This window comes from Macaca mulatta, chromosome 2, assembly GCF_049350105.2.
Source record: "Macaca mulatta isolate MMU2019108-1 chromosome 2, T2T-MMU8v2.0, whole genome shotgun sequence".
Classification (NCBI taxonomy): domain Eukaryota; kingdom Metazoa; phylum Chordata; class Mammalia; order Primates; family Cercopithecidae; genus Macaca; species Macaca mulatta.
The window spans coordinates 124,319,480-124,339,013 of NC_133407.1; the positions used below are offsets into that span (position 1 = coordinate 124,319,480).

General features: G+C 42.0%; 1 protein-coding gene and 1 pseudogene across 19 annotated transcripts in view; both read right to left on the reverse strand.

Annotated features, from left to right (window-relative positions):
- FHIT (fragile histidine triad diadenosine triphosphatase) overlaps positions 1 to 19,534 on the reverse strand; it is a 1,490,910-nt gene that overhangs the window by 994,332 nt on the left and 477,044 nt on the right.
- Positions 433 to 2,917, reverse strand: LOC144339477 (transmembrane emp24 domain-containing protein 2 pseudogene; annotated as a pseudogene).

Sequence of the window (19,534 nt, forward strand, 5' to 3'; positions counted from 1 at the left end):
AAGCAAAACTTGAAAACAAAGTATAAAAGTGCCCAACCTGGCAGCATATGCCCAATCCAGAGAGCTCTGCCATGAGCATGCATAGAAAATGTCAGGATTCATACTATTGTTTCTCATAAGGACTCAACAAAATGAATCCTTAATGGCTTAAACCACAGAATGAGAGAATGCACAGAATGCAGTCATTTCAGTAAAGTACTATCAGGCTTTGTGCTGATTTCCTGAAGAAACTGCATTTTATTGTCAAAATAAAAGGAAAGGAAGATTTAAAAAACAAAACAAAACTATATTCCTATATTTCAATTCCAGTGTTTAATTTCTGGAAGGACCTATATAATGGAGGCAGCATTCAATTAGGAAATTATGCCAATCAATTGTCAAATTTTCACTATGAATTTCCTAAAAAGGTGTTTTCTTCCAATTTCTATTAATCACAACAAAACATAAGCTGTGACTGTATAGTTCAGAAAATTAAAACATAGAAATTAATGGCTTATGACATTATCACCAAGGTGTTTGGTAAACAGTAAATTATGAGTTTGGGATCATCAGGAAGAGGCTTTTAAAACAACCCTCTGGACTTCAAAAAATCTCTTCAGGTAGTAGATGTGTCCCAATGTCATGGTGATTAGAACAAGAGCTTCAAAGAGGGACCGAAGGACCACTGGGCTGTTTGTGTTGTCGCTGATGGCTCTGTGTATCCTCTGCCAGACTTTCGTGTATTCCTCTTCATGCTGTAAAGCTGTCATGGCCACAGCCAGTTCACTGATCATTTCTTCTAGCTTGTTCTGGTGAGCTTCTGTTTTCATATCTTCTCCTTTTGGAGCGTCCCCAATATCAGTGGTGAATATCACTATCTTTGGAGTTATGGCGGACACTCGGTTACTAAAACAAAATGTATGTGTTCCATCCACGTGAGCAGCAAATGTGTATTTCCCACTGGATTCTTGGTCTCCTTTACAAATCCCTTTCTTCTCAGGTCCTGTAATCTCCACGTTGCTGTCCAGGAAGCCACCTTCGAAGATGAGGCCCATCTTGGTGCCTGAGGTGACTCACTTAAGCACTCCTCAGCATGCGAGTGGATGCTGATGAAATCGCCCAAGACCGTGGTCAGGAGAGTGGTCTGGAGCAACAGCAGCTCAGCAAGCGTCACCACAGTGGGACTGGAGCAGAGGCCAGGACTCAGACTGCAGCCTCCAGAGCCACTGCCACCACCACCACCCTACTGCCTTTGCCTACCTGGCACTTTTTGCTAATCCTAGGAAAAACGCAAACTCAAATGCCTTTTGTGCTGGGAGGTACTGTAAATAAATGAACAGAGAAGTCTAGTGTTAAGAAAAATAAGACAGGCCGAGTGCAGTGGCTCACGCCTGTAATCCTAGCACTTTGGGAGGCCGAGGTGGGCAGATGACGAGGTCAGGAGATTGAGACCATCCAGGCTAACACAGTGAAACCCCATCTCTAATAAAAATACAAAAAAATAAAATAAAAAAAATTAGCCCAGCGTGGTGGCACACACCTGTAATCCCAGCTACTTGGGAGGCTGAGGCAGGAGAATCGCTTGAACTTGGGAGGCGTAGGTTGCTGTGAGCCAGGGTCTCGCCACTACACTCCAGCCTGGGTGGACAGAGCGAGACTCCATCTCAAAAATAAATAAATAAATAAAAATAAATAATAAAAATAAGACAGCAGTATGTTACTGGCTGAAGATTCCCAAATCATGCGTCACCAAAAATGTTACCAGCAGTGAATCCGTACGGGTCTGCAGAAACCTCACTTTTCACCTCTTGGAAAGAAAGATTTCAACCAAGGGGCATAAAGCAGAAGGAGACACCAAAGCAAGTTTCAGAGCAGGAGTGAAAGTGTATTAGAAAGTTTTAGAGCTAGAATGAAAGGAAGTAAAGTACACTTGGAAGAGGGCCAAGCTCGTGACTTGAGAGATTAAGTGCACAGTTTGAACTTTTGACTTGAGGTTTCATATATTGGCATACTTCCAGGGTCTTGCCTCCCTTCTCCCCTGAGTCTTCCCGTGGGGTGGGCTGTCCACTCGCTGGGTGGCCTGCTTGCACAGTGTGTTTACTGCAGTTGTATGCATACTCACTTGAGGCATGCTTCCCTTACCTGTCAAGTGTCCCTAGAAGGTCATACACCAGTTAAACTCCACCATTTTGCCTCTTAGTGCTCATACTTGATCCCACTCAACAACCTCCTGAAATCTTATTGGGAAGCTGCTGATGACCAGTTTTAGGTTTCTTCTACCTATTGGGAGACTGTTGTTCCCTGGCGCCAGCTGCAACCAAGTATTATTTGAGAGAATCATCTTAACAGCTGCCTGACCATCACCTGACAGTCGCCTGACATTCCTGGTGGGATGGGGGGTGTCCCTCTCCTGCCCCAACTCATATCTGACTAGCTGACTAGCTACCTACTGTAACAATTACACTTGATTGCATTTTTTGTTGTTATTTAGTTGTTGTTTCATAATCATAAACTTAACTCTGCAATGCAGCTAGGGAACAAGGAAAACATGGAACCCAAAGGAAATTGCAGTGAGGACACAAAGATTCTAGGATACTGCGAGCTACAGAAGGAATGGTCTGGTGCTTAAGACAAAACACAACTCAAACTTATTAGAGCTGTCCACAGTCAGCAATGGTGATCTTCTTGCTGGTTTTGCCATTCCTGGACCCAAAGTGCTCCATGGCCTCCATAATATTCATGCCTTCACCATGCCAAAGACCACTTGCTTGCCATCCAACCACTCAGTCTTGGCAGGGCAGATGAAAAACTGGGAACCATTTGCGTTGGGTCCAGCATTTGCCATGGGCAAGATGCCAGGACCTGTATGCTTCAGGAGGAAGTTCTCTTCATCAAATTTCTCCCTGTAGATGGACTTGCCACCAGTGCCATATGGCATGTGAAGTCACCACCCTGACATACAAACCCTGTAATAATTCTGTGAAAGCAGGAACCATCATAACCAAATCCTTTCTCTCCAGTGCTCAGAGCATGAAAGTTTTCTGCTGTCTTTGGAAGCTTGTCTGCAAACAGCTCGAAGAAGACGTGGCCCAAGGGCTTGCTGTCAATGGCGATGTGGAAGTACATGGTGGGGTTGACCGTGGCTCAGTACAGGGCTCCTGGCAGTGTTGGTATCTGCAAAGCCTGCTATTTTTTTTTTTTTTTGACGGACAGAGTCTCACTCTGTCACCCAGGCTGGAGTGCAGTGGCGCAATCTCGGCTCACTGCAATCTCCGCCTTCTAGGTTCAAGTGATTCTCCTGCCTCAGTCTCTGGAGTAGCTGGGACTACAGATGCAAGCTACCACACCTGGCTAATTTCTTTTGTATTTTTAGTAGAGATGGGGTTTTGCCATGTTGGCCAGGTCTCAAACTCCTGACCTCAGGTGATCGGCCCGCCTTGGCATCCCAAAGTGCTGGGCTTACAGGTGTGAGCCACCATGCCTGGCCTGATTGCATATGAAATGCACTATTTCCCCATCCTATCTCACCCCCATCTTTTTTTAACAAAGACTTCTGAAAATGTATTCTTCATCTTTCAAACTTTGCTGGACAAGTTTTTATGAATAGTCTCAATAGCGCAAGCATGATGCTAGATAGCAATTAACCTTTGACCTTAGTGTTGGGAGACTGCAGGGAGAGGTGAAGACTGCAGCAAACCACTCGTGTATCCTGGCAATCGCTACTCACTCTCAGCCATTTCTTGCCAACTAGGAATTCAGGCAGAATGTTGTGAGATCTTTCGGTTATTATAGAAAAGTAAGAAAACCTGCATTTGATGTGAAACTTCCAGATTTTCTAGTATTTTCTATTTTTTGCTGGAAATCTTTTATTGTTCCAATGTATTTTATTTCTATATTCCTGTGTAGCACACATCTGGTTTTTGTTTGTGTAGTTTTTGTTTTGTTTTGTTTTTAGGCCAGTGAGCTGATGGATCGAGTCCTCTGGGTTATGTCATTCCTTGGTCAGTAGCTTTTAGTCTTTTTCACCACTACCTCAACCAACCATCCTTTCCACCTCAACCAACCATCCTTTCCACCAACCCATGCCCATCACTTCCTTTCAGACATTGCTGAAGAAGCTATTTCTCCATAGAATTTTCCCTAGATCACTCTATCCTTCATTTCTCATTACCAAACTGTTTTACTTCTTTAGCCTTTAATAGGTGTGCTCTGTGATCCATTGGTGAGCCCTTTATCTCTTTCTCTAATTACACCTTGCCTATAAATTTCTAATGCCGAGGACCCTTGGTCTCCTGCCACCTTCACATTCTCTTAGCAGAATGTTGCACACCCAGCAGGCAGTACATGTATACTTTGAATAAATATTTTATATGCCTAGTCTTGTTAGGATAGAAGTTTTTATTCTATACTTGATGCATTTCTGGATCAAAATATTTAGTCTAAGTCAAGTCTCCATAGTTAAGGTAATCTTGGGGATTAAAACACTTAGCTGGACTGGCAACACAAAACACTTCATCTGAACAATGAAAGAAGCAGCCATCTGTTGGTCTGAAGTATCAAATCATCTGTCCCAATCCTGCAAACTTTCAGCATTGGGACTTCCTTTCAAGACATAGGCGGGGATGGGAAATATACAATGCAGGTGCCATCGTTTCACTCTCCTAGGCCTGTGACAGACATCATTAAGTGATCACAACACTCCTTTCTTCTAAGGCTGAATGCAACCTTAGAAACCATTTTAACATAGTATCCTAGATGTATCATGTCCATCTTGTTCATTTCTATTAAGAAATAGAGTTGGCATGTGAGCTGAAGATCCTATTACATGAAGGTACACATACAATTTATTATTGAAAAGCCAGAGAACAACATACAACTGCTGCTGCATCTCGGTCTCTCTATATTTTATTTTAATTTATTTATTGTTTTGAGACATGGTCTCGCTTTGTTGGCCAGGCTGGAGTGCAGTGGTACCAACAAAGCTTACTGCAACCTCTGCCTCCCAGGCTCAAGAGATCCTCTCACCTCAGCCCCCAAAAAGCTGGGGCCACGGGCGTGGCACCACCGGCATCTCGCCATGTTATCAAGGTCTCAAACTTCTGAGCTCAAGCAATCCACTCACCTTGGCCTCCCAAAGTGCTGGGATTACAGGTGTGAGCCATCCCACCTGGCCTCAATCTCTGTATCCTATTTTAGAGGATACATTACTTAGAATGGGAAAAGTTGTCTCTAAAGTTGACCAGTCAAGGAGAAACAATATTTCCACTTTAATGACTATGCCAGACTTGCCTTACCCAGTAAGTTTTAATCCTATAAGAAAGATTTGCTATGTGATGAGGCTGCTTTTGTTGCACTTTGTAAAACATACTGAAATATACAAACTGTACATGACTTTGCAGGGATTGCTGATTTAAATAAATAAATTGTTATAATTGTAGTTATAGTTTTAGTCAAGGGGCCATTTCATTTCTCAAACTCTGAGCCAAAGCAATTAGGAACAACTCAGACACAAAATGATCAGCATGAAGAATTACAATGAAAAGCCAATTACCTTTAACTATAAGAAACCTTATTTGCATGTATTAAAACAAATGATCTCTCAGTACTGGAGAAAATAAACATGGATTGGTTGATTAATCCTTCACTTGTAAGAGACCAAAAATTACTTTTCAGAGAGCCTGTATCTTTTCTAAATTTACAGACAACAAGAAACCAGTAAGTGATAAATGATCAAAGCCCAAGGAAAAAACTACATAGCACATTGGACATCTATGAGTTTCACTTGCCCTAGCATGCGTTCCTCATGGTGCTGGTACCATCATCCTCACTTTCCTCTGGGGAATCCCCTTCTCCAGCTCTCACTCCAGATGGTGTAGATGGAGCTAACTTCACTCCCCACTGAGAATGAGCAAATGACCAATCAATATATTTCACCAATCAATGATTCAGGGAATCAATCATTAATTCAAGTCAGTCCAATACTACTCAATGCTAAGATTTGAGAACTACGGAAGGAAGTATTGAGAAAGGGAATAATTTAAAAAAAAAAAATCTTGCTGGCATTCTGAGCTGGTAAGACAAAACTCTGAGCTTCTAGTGGCCATCTAACTGCTACAAAGTGAGACCATGCCTATGCATGACACCAACCCAATTGAAAGAGAACGAAGAGATGATAGAGACATATTTCTGATGCCATCTTTGAGAAGCTGCATCCAATCATTCTGGAGGCAAAAAGCTCTTAACTTTACAGAGAGGCAAACCAAAATCTTCTTACTTTCATTAAGCCACAGTTAGAGCTGCGTTTCTGTCATTTGCAAATAAAAAAGTTAAGACTAAATGCAAATCGCTTAAGCTTATTTTATTACTAGGTACTCAATGTCTATGCTTTTGCATAGCTAAGTGAGAGAACTTAAATTCCAATACTGATGGGCTATTACCTCTTGCAGGTACCCTAGTAAGTCTTGTTTCCTCTCAGTGTCAGTTTCCTCATTTATAAAATGGAGATTAAAAATGGTAGCTCACAAACAAGAAATACGAATGGCCTATAATCACATGAAAAGATATTGAACATCATTAGTCAAGAAGGAAATGCAAATCAGCTCTTCAATGATACCACTTCACACTCACTAGAATGGCTATGATCAAAAAGATAGGCAATAACAAGTGTTTTCTAGGCTGTGGAGAAATTTGAAGTCTCATATTGGCAAGTGGGAATATAAAATGGTGCTTCAAAAAGCATCTGGCGGTTCCTTAAAAAGTTAAACATAGAGTTACCATGTGACCCAGCAATTCTACTCCTAGGTATATACCCCTGAGGAAATGAATATACAAATACATACACACACAAAAAAAATACAAAAGTCCATAACCACATTATTCTTTACAGCCAAAATGTGGGGGAAAAAACCTTAAATTTCCATTTACTAATGAATGGATAAACAAAATGTGGCATATCCACATAATGGGCATCATTTGGCAATAAAAAGAAATGACGTTCTGTTACATCTCACATGCAGATGAGTCTTGAAAACATTATGCTATGTGAGAGAAGCTAGTCACAAAAGACCACACATCATATGATTCCATTTATGTGAAATGTCCAGTATAGGCAAATTCACAGAGACAGCAAATAGATCGGCAGTCACCAGGACATAGGAGGAGAGGAAGGACAGTGACTGCTAATGGCTAGGGGTTTCTTTTCAGAGTGATGAAAATGTTCTGGAATTAGATAGTGGTAATGGCTACTCAACTTTGTATTTATACTAAAACCACCAAGTTTCACATTATGAGAGGATAAACATTGTGGTATGTGAATTATTTCAATAAGAAAAATATCTTATAGAAAAAAAATGGTATCCTATTCTGATTCTCTCACATGACCATTATAAGAAATCCATAATGATAACAATATTAAAGTGACCACTCTTGAAGGAGCCTAAGGAAAAACAATCCATACAAATGCAAAGACCTATTGTTTTTAAAGCCTCAGCAAGTGCTAAGAGAATGGGAAAAGAAAATTACCAAATAGATTTTCCCAGATCACTTAGCTTCCTTTATATCCAGCAATGGTCAACAAATATATAGCAGGCATCTATAAAAGCTATTTGGAGACCTCTGGAGGTTAACAGCATGCAACATGTTGTCACTGCCCCAGCCTGGCCAGGAATATTATTTACGCCACCCTTTCACAGCTGTATCAGTCTCCCATTAAACATTCAGAGCCTCCTTGTTAATAAACTACATTATGAGCCGGATGCATTGTCTGGATAAACTGCATTGTCCAAAACACTGCCCCATTATTACAGAAAATGCAGAATGTAATTAGTATTCTTCTTTGCATAAGCTGCAGCTTCCAAAAATGGTGCCATATTATAAAGCCTTAATTAATAAACAAGAGTTGGGCCATGACCAGTTACACTTATCTGAATTTTATATTGTGAAGAAAGGCCACTGTTCAAATTCCGTTTACAAATATCTAAATTCTGGCTAGCCTACATGAAGATAGTCTAAACAGAAAGCCTGAGAATTCTGTGTTGCTAATAGCATTGTGTTGGTACACCAACAATAGCAAGCCATTAACTGCTGGGACATAAACCATCCTGAGAAATGCTCAGAGTGGAAGGATGATAACATTGTATTTCAGCTGTATTATATGGTGCAATTCTTCTATTTGTTCATATGCATTTCCTGTTTAATAGATGGAGGAACCAGGGTGGCTTTTCATATCTCTGTGAAGCCTTAAATGTGGGGGAGAAAAGTGAGCTGGCAAAAAAACAAAAAGGATAAGTATGAGGTGTTGTGGGGTGAGAGCAGGGTTACATCACAATGGAATGTAAGTACACAGTTCCTTTCTCCATTTCCAGCTGGTTTTTATTGATTTTCCCCTAACCTAACCCCAAAACAAAGCCATTTACATAAGTCATGAGCATTGAAATAATATTTGGGACCATAATATTGAGCATAATTTATGAACCTCAGCTAAAAGAGCATTTGCATTAAACTGCACTCACCTGATTAAAATCCATCAACTCTAGCACCTTGCGAATTGTTGAGCACCTGTTAAGCTCGGCTGTGGGACTCTGCATACTCAGGCAGATCATAATCAGAAGGCAGCAAGGAGTCAGGCGGGGAAAGGAAAGGGAGGAGGAGAACATGTGATGTGTGTTGAAAAGCAGATCGCATGAAAGACCGCCAGTGCTCAAATCTGAAGAGTCCTAAGCCTACTGCAAACACAGAGCTGTGCGAACATGATAATTCTTTCAACAAAGTCCATAATATGGCTTACAGGGCCCTGTGAAAACAAGGTGGATGAGATAGTGTTACAGTTCAGCGAAGAGTGACTGGCCCAGCAACGGAATGTAGCATACACAGGAGGCTACAATGGTCCCTGCCTCAGCAGAATGAGCAAGAGCTCAGGGAGTCCAGGCCGAGGGACTTTCTGCAGCCTAAACAAGCCGTCTTAGATCACTGCCCTTTCCATCAGCTCCAGGTACCAAGCACGGGCTCAGAGTCCTATCTGTCTCAGTAGGACCTGCTTTACCGTGACCACAAGGATGGCATTTGAATCAGTAACAGGCTGTCAGAGGCCACCTTGATGCATTTGAAGAAGAGCTATCCCAGAGATATTGGTTCAAGTTCTTGATCTGTACCACCTAGCTGTGTGGTCATGGACAAGCAGTCTAGCTCATCTGACCAAGTGGATGCAGATAATAAACACATGTGAAATGAATGAATGAGAGAATAAGACCTCTAAAGCAGAATTTCTCTCCCCAGTGATACAGACAGAAGACAAGGAAATACTGAGTAGAAGAGGATGGTTCCCCAGCAAAGGCCCCACCCTTAAGTCTGGAGGCCTGTGGTCCTAAGTGGGAACAGGCATTTCTGTTTTTGCACCCAAATGGTTGCCTTCTGGCATACCACACTCCCTAATCCTGTACCCATATAAATTCTGAACCCCAGGCTCCAGGAGCAGACAAGAAGAGGCGAAAAGCAGACGAATGGTGCAACAGAGAAAGAGAGAAAAGAAGGAATGTCTGAATGCTGAGAGGAACTCAGCTGGGGGCAGTCAGAGAGGAGTTTGGCCGTTGAACAGTCAAAACTCCAGGGGAAGATCATCTTCCCATTCCATCCCCCAGCCAGCTCCCCATCCATCCCACTGAAAGCCACTTCCACCACTCAATAAAACCTCTGCATTCATCCTTCAAGCCTGTGTGTGACCCAATTCTTTTAGGATGCTGGACAAGAGCTTGGGATACAGAAAGCTGTCACACTGGCCCTCTGCCCTTGCAGAAAGGCAGAGGGAGCACTGAGCTAGTTAACACTTAAGCTATCTGTGGATGGCAGAGCTAAAAGAGCATTGTAACACTATGGCCACAGGCACCCACCCCTAGACACTACGATGGGGCTGGAGCCCAAAGCACTCGCTCTTGCTCCTGCACCTGCCCATCTGTGTACTCCCTCTCCCAAACCCACAAGGGGTTTGAGCTCATGGTGGTTGAACAGAGAGCCGCACCCCTGTCGTATGCCCCATGAGTGGGGCCAGGGAATTCTCCTGTTTCATCAACACCATTGACATTTGAGGTGCGATAATTCTTTATTGTTGAGGCTGTCCTGTGCATTGTAGGATGTTCATCCCTGGCCTCTACCTACAAGATGATAGTAGCACACATATTCCCTCAATTATAAAAACCAAAAAGTCTCCAGACATTGCCAAATGTCTCCCATGAGCCAAAATTATTCCCAGTTGAGAATCTCTAAGGTGTCCTTCAGAATATACATTCCAGGATCTAAATCAATGAGCCATATACCCAGAGAGTGCCTCCTAATTATTAGGGAAACTTACACAGGTACCTTCAGTATCACTGGAAATTCATTAAGACAAAAATTTTACTGAGCACCTATTATCTGCTACATAGAAAGATACTGTTCCTGCTCCTGAGAAGCTCACAAGTTTAAGTGGAAAGTGGCATTTTACACTCCACATCAAAGAAAAGAGAAATGTTTCCATAACCATCTTTCCAATAAATAATAGAATATCCTTCTATCTGATTAGAAAGGTGAACTGTAAAGACAGGCAAGGATCAGAGCATCTCTCTTTGCTGTTAAAATAATACTACATGTATCAAAGTTGCTGACATTTGATAAGGTGAATTTTTGGTAATTTTGACTCATTTTAGAGGTTTGCTACAGTTGTTTATTGCTGGGTGCAGGCAGTCTCAGACTCAAAGGACAATCTTACGAAGTGGTTTAGCCTAAGAGCATAAGCCAAAAGAAAGAGCTCTGGAATGAAACTGCCTGATTTTAAATCTGGATTCTGCCATTTACTTGTTATGTGACCCTTGGCAATTCATTAACCACTTCAATCCTCAAGTCCTTCTCTATGAAAAGGAGATAATCATTGTACCTACCTCACAGATTTGTTAAAAGGGTTAAACAATTTACGTAAAGTGCTGAACACAATGCCTCCCACAAAGCAAAAACTGTAAGAACAATAGCTGTTATCATTGTTATTGATATTGCTGCCTCTCTCTTTTATTATGATCTTTTTTATTGTAGTAAAATACATGTAATATAAAACGTGCCAATTCAATCATCTTTCAGTCTACAGTTCAGTGGCATTAGGTACATTCACATTATTTTGCAACCATTACCATCACCCATCTCTAGAACAGCTTTTATTTTCCCCAATTGAAATTTCTCATTCCTCCCTCCACCAGGGTTGTTCTCTTAAACCAGTCCTTAGCCAGCAAAATACCTTCTAAGGAAATGAGGACAGAGCTTTTGTAAATGAGACTAAAGGCAATTCAAACCCAGGTACCCTGGAAACTGAATAGAGATAGTGCTTAAAATGGCCATTTGGGCCACTTGGGGTTATGTTGATGAGTTTAGTCACCATCAGCCAACTCCTCGGAGTAACATTCTAAGTGGGTTTTTGTTTTGTTTTGTTTTTTGTTTTGAGGCAAATGGTTCCTGGCTCTGTGGCCTTCCCTTCTTACCACCACAGAAGCATTCACTGTACTCCTCTATCAATATTAAACCAGGAAAGATGTCCAGGGACATATATACTTTGGTACCCTAGAATTAATGGGAAGAGACAAGTTGCTGGGTCTAAACTATCAAAGTCACATACTTTTTAACAGAAAATGAACAAACCTCCTCCCTTCAAGAATCCGCATGTTTTTGCAAGAGCATTCTGGGGTGGGAGGAAAACCTTCTGATTTATAGCCAGTTCCTCAAAATAGCTAAAGAGTTCCTAATTTCACCTCAAACCTCTGTTTCAGCACCTACTGTGTTGTGCCAAGTTATTTCTCATCCACTATCATTTTTGACAGTGGATCTGATGCTATTGCAGTTGAGTTTAAGGAGTTTGTAGACAGGAACCCTATCTGAGCTGTCAGCACGTTGCCTGATCATCTTCAGCAAGTGGTCCGGCAGAAGCACGCAGGTAAGGATGCCCTGAAGCAGGCTGCCAAATAAACTGACCAATGAGAGAGGTGTTTTGTACTCCACAGCTGAAGCCAATTCTGCTGGGACATCCCAAGACAGACTCCACTCGGACTCAACTGATAATACACACTTTACATCTGTCACTATCTGCCCAGGCATGTTGACTTTGTAACATCCCCCAGGCACTTCAAGTCCACTTTCGACTCTATGACTTTTGCCTGTGGTCACTTTGCCTGAAATGCCCTTTCTTTTTCTCCTTCTTATCCATTCATTAGGATCTAGCGAAATGTACCTCCTTTGAAAAGCACTTTCTGTAGCCCCCAGGCAGAAGCGGGGATGGCTGTGTTGAACCAGAAAAAGCAACCATTGAAATCTCCAAACTGAATCTGTACTTTGATTTATTTCAAAGGATGTGGTATGATGTATGGTATAATATATGGCAACGTTTTCCAAGTCTGACTGTACATCACAGTGACCTGGGAGACTTTTGAAAAATAGATTCCCAGGCTCCCCTCCAGTTGAGACAGCAGGTCAGAAGATTGCAACTCAGGAAGCTTTGCTTAATGTTTAGAAGTTTCCCAAGATATTCTGAGGCAGGAACAGTACTTGAAACAATAGTCAGACATTGCTACTTACCAGCTGTGTGATTTGGGGCACTCTGAGCTTGTTTCCTCATCTGTAATATTGGGGGGAAGTAGGGGAGTGTCACAAGGTCTTAGAAAGGACCAAATGAGGGAATGAGTGCAAAATTCTTAAATGATGCCTCAGTAAGTCAAATTATTGATGCTAATTACAATGAATTTCCTTAAAAAGCTACTTTCCACCTCCAATAGTCCAGCTTGCAAAACCTTCCTCTATCAGAGAAAAATTTAGCGAAAGAGTAAATGGGCTTCCCACCAGGATGATAGCCTGGGAAAATCGAGAGACATTGAGACATGGCCCACATAGAAAGCAGGGAAAGAGCATGTAATTCCGTTTTTCTGAAGGTCTGTATTCTTCATTCCTATTGTCCATTTCTCCTGATTAAGTCTCTCCCAATAGCTGAGATCATTAACAAATATAAGCCCATCAAATGGTAGCTATTGTAGAGAGCTACCCCACTTTGTAAAATTAGGCTTTTGTGTCTCTCATGGAATAATGTTCTAACACTTCAATACCTGTAATAAAGTATTTGCACCACAAGAAAAATGTATTTCATGACCAGCAGGCTACAACCAGCATTCTGCTTTTAGGAACCCATGCGTTTGACAGTATTCTCAGTTGGTAATGAGTCACCACTTTTGCTTTTAGTTAAGGATACCAAACAATGACTCTGAACCTCAGCTCAGACTGCCCCTGAGTCCTCGGGAGATGCCTAAATATGGACTGTTGATATCCTTAAGGATGTCAAATAACAGTATACCATGACAATCACAACTTACCGAAGCCCCCTGCAGAGTAGTACTTCATAAAGAGATGGAGACGGAAAAGTAGGAACGTTTTTTCACTGCTATGCAGAAGGAAAAGAATATCTACTGATCATATTCATCCTTTCAAAGGTCTGCCCTGAAGGCAACTTGACAACACCCAGGCTTGGTTCTTCCTTTTGGAAGAGCTAACACTAGCAGGGTTCGCCATTGCTCCCTCTGGCAGGAATCAGCAGAACAGAGTGTGAGGCACTGTGGCATTAGGATTGCAAACCCTGGCTTCGGAGACAGTGCTACTTGAATCAGAATCTACACTGCAGCTGGGCAACTGGCTGGGGTCACATTTTTAGGCTCTGAGCTGCTTTCTCTATTTGCAAAATGAGAATACACAGCTTCTAAGGTCATAATGAAGATCTAGTTATATATAAAGCACTTAACATGTGCCCAGTAAAAAGTAGTTGATCTAATTATTGTTGTAGTTTATTGTCATTAATATCAAGGGAATGACAGCATAGTGAGTCTCCTAGGGATGCAGGTCAATAGATGTTGAACTGCTATTATGCAGCAAGTACTGTGCTAGGTCCTGGGTAATACCAGAGCAAACAAGATCAACACAGTCTGCACCTTCATGAAGTTTATGGTCTAGTTCAGAGGTAGGAAAAATGTGTTTTGTTTGGCCTGCACCTTGTGTAGAAACACAAAACATAGAGCAAGCATTTTAAAATTGGATGACTTCACACCAAAGTCTAGATTTCTGGCTTCTCTTTGAAAACATCAGAAATTCTGACAGGAAGGGAGATTTCTGTCCACATGCCAAGCCTTCTAAGTCCCAAAGCAACAACCTTCCGCTGGAGAGTGGCCTGCTGGCTCTTCTCATTAAGAAAAAACTCCCTCTGGCTACACATGATGAGGGACCTGGAGGAATTAAGAGAGATGAGGCAGCTGAGGACACAGGTTCAGGGGACCAGAACTGAAGCAAGGAAGGAGAAAGGAGACTCAGCACTGGTTCTTTTTCACCGGGTTTATTTGTCTGTCAGTTCAGCTTGCTTTGTTTGGCTGGACATAGAAAACCCTGGAGGAGAATTCTGATTCCAACTTGCTCTTTGCACAGTTAATTATTTGGAGCTCCCAGAAGGTTGGAGAGAACAATGACTTCCCCTGCAGTGGCAGCTGGGCTAGCTTAGTTCCCTTTTCTGCCCCAAGGGGTCAGAACCCAAGGAAGGGGAGCTATTTGTTTTGGCCTTAAACCAAATCTGCCTAGAGACACAGAGAGATGCTCTGACCTGAGACCACAAAAGTTACTATTTCAATGCCTACTAAAGCTCCTCTCTCTTGCCTTCCATAGCAGGCTGTTGACCAAAAACATGCATTTCCCCTGTGCAAACTGTTTACTTCTCTCCTTTGCAAATTGGAAATAATGTAAAAACAAAAAAAAAAAAAAAAGAAAAAACATAAGCACAAGAACTCCACCTCTCCTTGCAAATAAGATATTTCATGTTTCCTTAGGCAGATAGCATGCAGACAAGTAGGGGAACTAATTGGGATGGATCAGTGAAAACAACGAAAGCTCATTTATACACAACTTGCTAGTAAGTGTCCACAACTTTGTTCTAATAGGGGATCCATGACAAGTCCCTCAAAAACAGGGAAACAGGAGAGAATAATTTACACTTTATAGTTGTGAGCCCTGTAACAGTGGAACAACCTTCCTGCAGTCCCAGAGAGATTGTTCCCACATCTAACCAAAACCATTACCATCAATGGTGTCCTGCATTTTGAACCGTTGTTAATGAAGACTTGCCTGACCCAATACAGAGTGAAATGGGTGCAGTTGCTGCTACAGGCTGCCTTCTAGCCTTCCTGCATCTGAATACGTTTTCTCCGTTGGCTGTTCTGATAGAGATTCATCTGGAATTCTTAACTAGATAAATCCCTCAATGACAAGGTAAGGCCCATCTTCTGATTAAACTTGTATTGAATTTATTTATTCAGCCAATCATGTAATCCATATTTATTAAGTACCTTTTAAGCACCAAGCATTGTGCTGAGTGATGGTGATATCAAGGTGAGTCAAAACAATCATAGTCCCTGTCCTTAAGAAGCCCAGAGGGGCTGGGCGCAGTGGCTCGCACCTGTAATTCCAGCTTTTAGGGAGGCAGAGGCAGGAGGATAGCATGAGCCCAGGAGTTTGAGACCTGCCTGGGCAATATAGTGAGACCCCATTTTCCACAAAAGGGGGGAAAAAGCAAGTCCAGAGAAAAGGAAGCTACTAATCAAAATATCTCACAAATATAAAACTGACCCTCTGAAAGGTGTATAAGAAGTATTTTGGTACTAGGAGGATCTATTACAAAGATTTAGTCTAGATATGGGTGGCAGATAATTTGTCTCAGAAGAAACAGTACTTGAGCTGACATTTAAACCAGGGGAAAAGCATCATAGGCAGTGGGAATCAAATACGCAAAGGCCTTGCAGTGAGGCTGAGCAGTGAACATAAGGACTGAATAAAGTCCAGTGAGACTGGTGTGGAGAATGCAAGGAATAAAGTGATGAAGATGGAGAGTTGGTAGGGACCGTGCAAGGCCTTGTGGAACACTTCAAAGATTTCCAGCAACATAAAGCCATTTAAAGATGTTTAAGCAGGGTATAATGGCGGTAGTTGATGTGGTCAGATTTATGCTTTGAAAAAAAATAGATTAGAGTTGGCATTTTGGGGAGATACAGAGTAGATCCAGATAGATCCAGGTAGACCAGGTAATCTAGATCTCCTAGGTCACAGGTGTCTAGGAGGGGATGGTAATTTGGACTTGGATGGTATGGTGCTACAGGTGATGTAGTCATATTGACGTATTCTAACAATATTTACTCTAGTACCAACCCAATGTACCAGAGTCATCCAATGGCTCAAGAGTGGTACTAACTGTAATTCCTGATTCAGTGAAGCTGAGTAAAGACATTTAGAAAGATCAAACTAAAAAGGATCTGAATGCGTCTGTACTCCCTCATCCCCAGCAGCATGGTACCACCACATACTCTGAGTGATCGTAGCTCTATACTTGAATTGACAAATTCTGTGTAAGACTCCACAGGAAACCCATTAAATAGGCAGGGAAGAAAATGCTCACCGTTCAGCATTGACAAGAAAGATGATAACAAGCAAGTTTTCAGTCAAAGTGGGTAAAATGTTGAATTTCTACTCTAGTGTCATTAGCACTGCACCTGATTTTTTAAAACAATATTTTGGTTAATCAAAACTCTGGGTCAAACAACTGTTCCGCAGTGACAGCTCCTGTGGTCATCGATCTTTGTTATCGCCTGAAGCTGACATGGTCTCAGTCCACGGGAGAGTAAGCAGCAAAAGACAAATGTTTCTCTTCATTTCCCCCAAAGGGAGTTAAGTAATGAGTAATAAAAGGATCTAAATTATTCACATGGCTTTCCAGAAGTTTGTGATTCAAGATCTGGGAGAGATAATGGAAGAAGGTGGGGTGGGAAACATAATGCTGGATGACCACATTTATTTTGAAAATGAAAGGATGAGTTTCTGAGGTAGACCCAATTACCACACACAGGGCTTCAGGAGTGACAGCAGCGCCCTTTGGTTCCGCCACACAATGCTTCATTCATTCCTTACGTGTGTTCGGACGATCATTATTAACCTACAGTCACCTGAGAAAAGCTCAGTGTCTGCCAGTCAGTCACACTGGACTTTTGTGGAAATGGAGAAAGGAAGAGAGAGTAAGAGGGGAGGGATGGAGCAAGGGTACGGAGGGAATATGAGGAAAGCACAGGAGGGGCCAGAGGGTGTCAGCTGGTGGAGGAGAGAAAACGTTTTCTGTTTCTGTTTTACTTCCAGGGTGTAAGAAGAGACATCAGTGTGAAGATATGCCACTGGGTAGAGGCTGAGGGTTGTTTGTATGTTTGTGTTGTTAATAAATGTGGCCTGAATTAGATATATAGCTCTCCGTTTTAGTATATAAGAAATATAAGTAAAAGAGTTCAGCTATTTTGAAACTTCATTCTCTTGCAAAAAGGAGTTTCCTTGACAGTAATGCTCCAAGATTGAACCATGTACAGTCACTATTTATAAAAGCTAGACATGCATTTATTGAACCTACCAGACGTAGGCACTGTAAGCAGGCACTATTAACAGTAGAAAGAACTGAAAAACCCTTCATGATTCAGCCTTAGCTTACCTTACTGGTTTTATCTCCTGTGAATTCTCTTTTAAAACTAAGATCACAGTTCTTTGGTTCTTGCAATTCACACACACAAAAAAAACATGCTCTGCTTCCCCTCTGTGTATGTGAGCATTGTCTCTGCACTGAATGCCCTTCCTCCCTCATCTAGCAGCACTGCCCCTCTCTCCCTGGAATTGTCTAATTCCTGCCATTCCTTGGATCTGTTTAGACATTACTTCCTCAGGATGCCATCCTGAATTCTGAGCTGAGTCAGGTATCCCTTCTCAGGGCTCTCACTGAGCTTATCTCAACAGCAGTCTGGGTAGCATTCAATCATAATTAGATAGTGTGCAAGCTTTCTGATGGCAGAGGCTAAGTCTTTATCATGTTTGTATCCCCAGCCCCTAGCACACCATGAGACGCAAAATGCCCAATCAATTTTTGCTCAATGAATAAAGAAATACAATACTTGATACCCAACTCCAAGGCACTTTCAGTGTAGTTAGTGAAGATAGAACATTTTGAAATATAACACAGCACAGGGCAATATGAAAGAAAATAAAAAATTAAATAAATGTGTTATAAGCAACAAAACAGGTATTTAGAGAAGGCAAAGATTACTTTTAGCTGGGATGACAGGAGCAACAGAATCAATGACAATTCAATGTGTGTTCATGACACAAGTCCTGTGTTAGTTGTTTTCAATAACAACCCTGTAACTTGATAATATTATCCCCATTAACAAATGTGGAACCCAAGGTTCAGAGAGGGTAAGTGATTTTTCAAGGTTACATAATCAGCAATGCCAATAAATATTGCTTCTCTTTGGGCTGTTGAAAGTAATATTACTGGGAGCACAACAGATGCCTAACGGGATACATAGAGATCTCTGAGTCTGACACTAAACTGGAAAGTTTTTCTAGGTCATGATGTAGGCACTATCTCTATTTCATTAAAACCGAGGCTGAGAGGTAATGTATGTTGTCAAAGCCATACAACTAGTAGACAACAGAGATGGGATCAAAGGCATGTTGTCTCACTCAGGTACCATCTGACTCATGCCTTCCTGGACAGTACTGTGGGATGGAGGCCAATGGAGGAAGAGTTTTCAGGAGTGGATAGGATGAATGTAGTCAAAGGCAATGGGGACCAAGAAGAGGCCACTGAATTCTGAGTCCTCTGAGAGGACTTACCTCTCAGAAATAGTTGCAGTATAAGGTCTAAAATCAAGGCCCCAATCTCCTTGACATATGGAGAAATTCAGGAGGGCCTCAAATGACCTAATGGCAAGTTCCCCTCCTGATATCGTTTGGCTGTACCCCCACCCAAATCTCATCTTGAATTTTAACTCCCACAATTCCCACATGTTGTGGGAGGAACCCGGTAGGAGGTGATTGAATTACGGGAGCAAGTCTTTCCTGTGCTGTTCTCATGATTGTGAATCAGTCTCACAAGATCTGATGGTTTTTAAAATGGGAGTTTCCCTGCACAAGGTCTCTCTTTGCCTGCTGCCCTCCATGTAAGATGTGATTTGCTCCTCCTTGCCTTCAGCCATGATCATGAGGTCTCCCCAGCCATGTGGAATAGTAAGTCCAATAAACCTCTTTCTTTTGTAAATTATCCAGTCTCCAATATATCTTTATCAGCAGTGTGAAAACAGACTAATACACCTCCCAACTCTGCTCCTGCAAATAACGTCCCTCAGCCAAACAACCCTCTCTATCATGGGAACCAGGCATGGTTCCTGCTTATTTGTCTCTTATTCCTGAGTAGTGGGTTTCATTTCCTGCCAGCCTGCAGAATTATTCAGACAAGCCAAAGCATACTCCCATAGAAACAGGGACAATCCCACCCCTCTTAATACTAAAGTCTTCTTCCCACAGCCCCTGATTGCTCAGTCTGTTCCCAAGTGCAACTCCCATATGGCCCTGTGTGGCACTCAGGGTCCTTCCTCCCTGGGCTGTGAGTATATGTGACTAACAAACTGCTGTCAATCTCACTGGTCCAGTGTTGTTCAGTCAT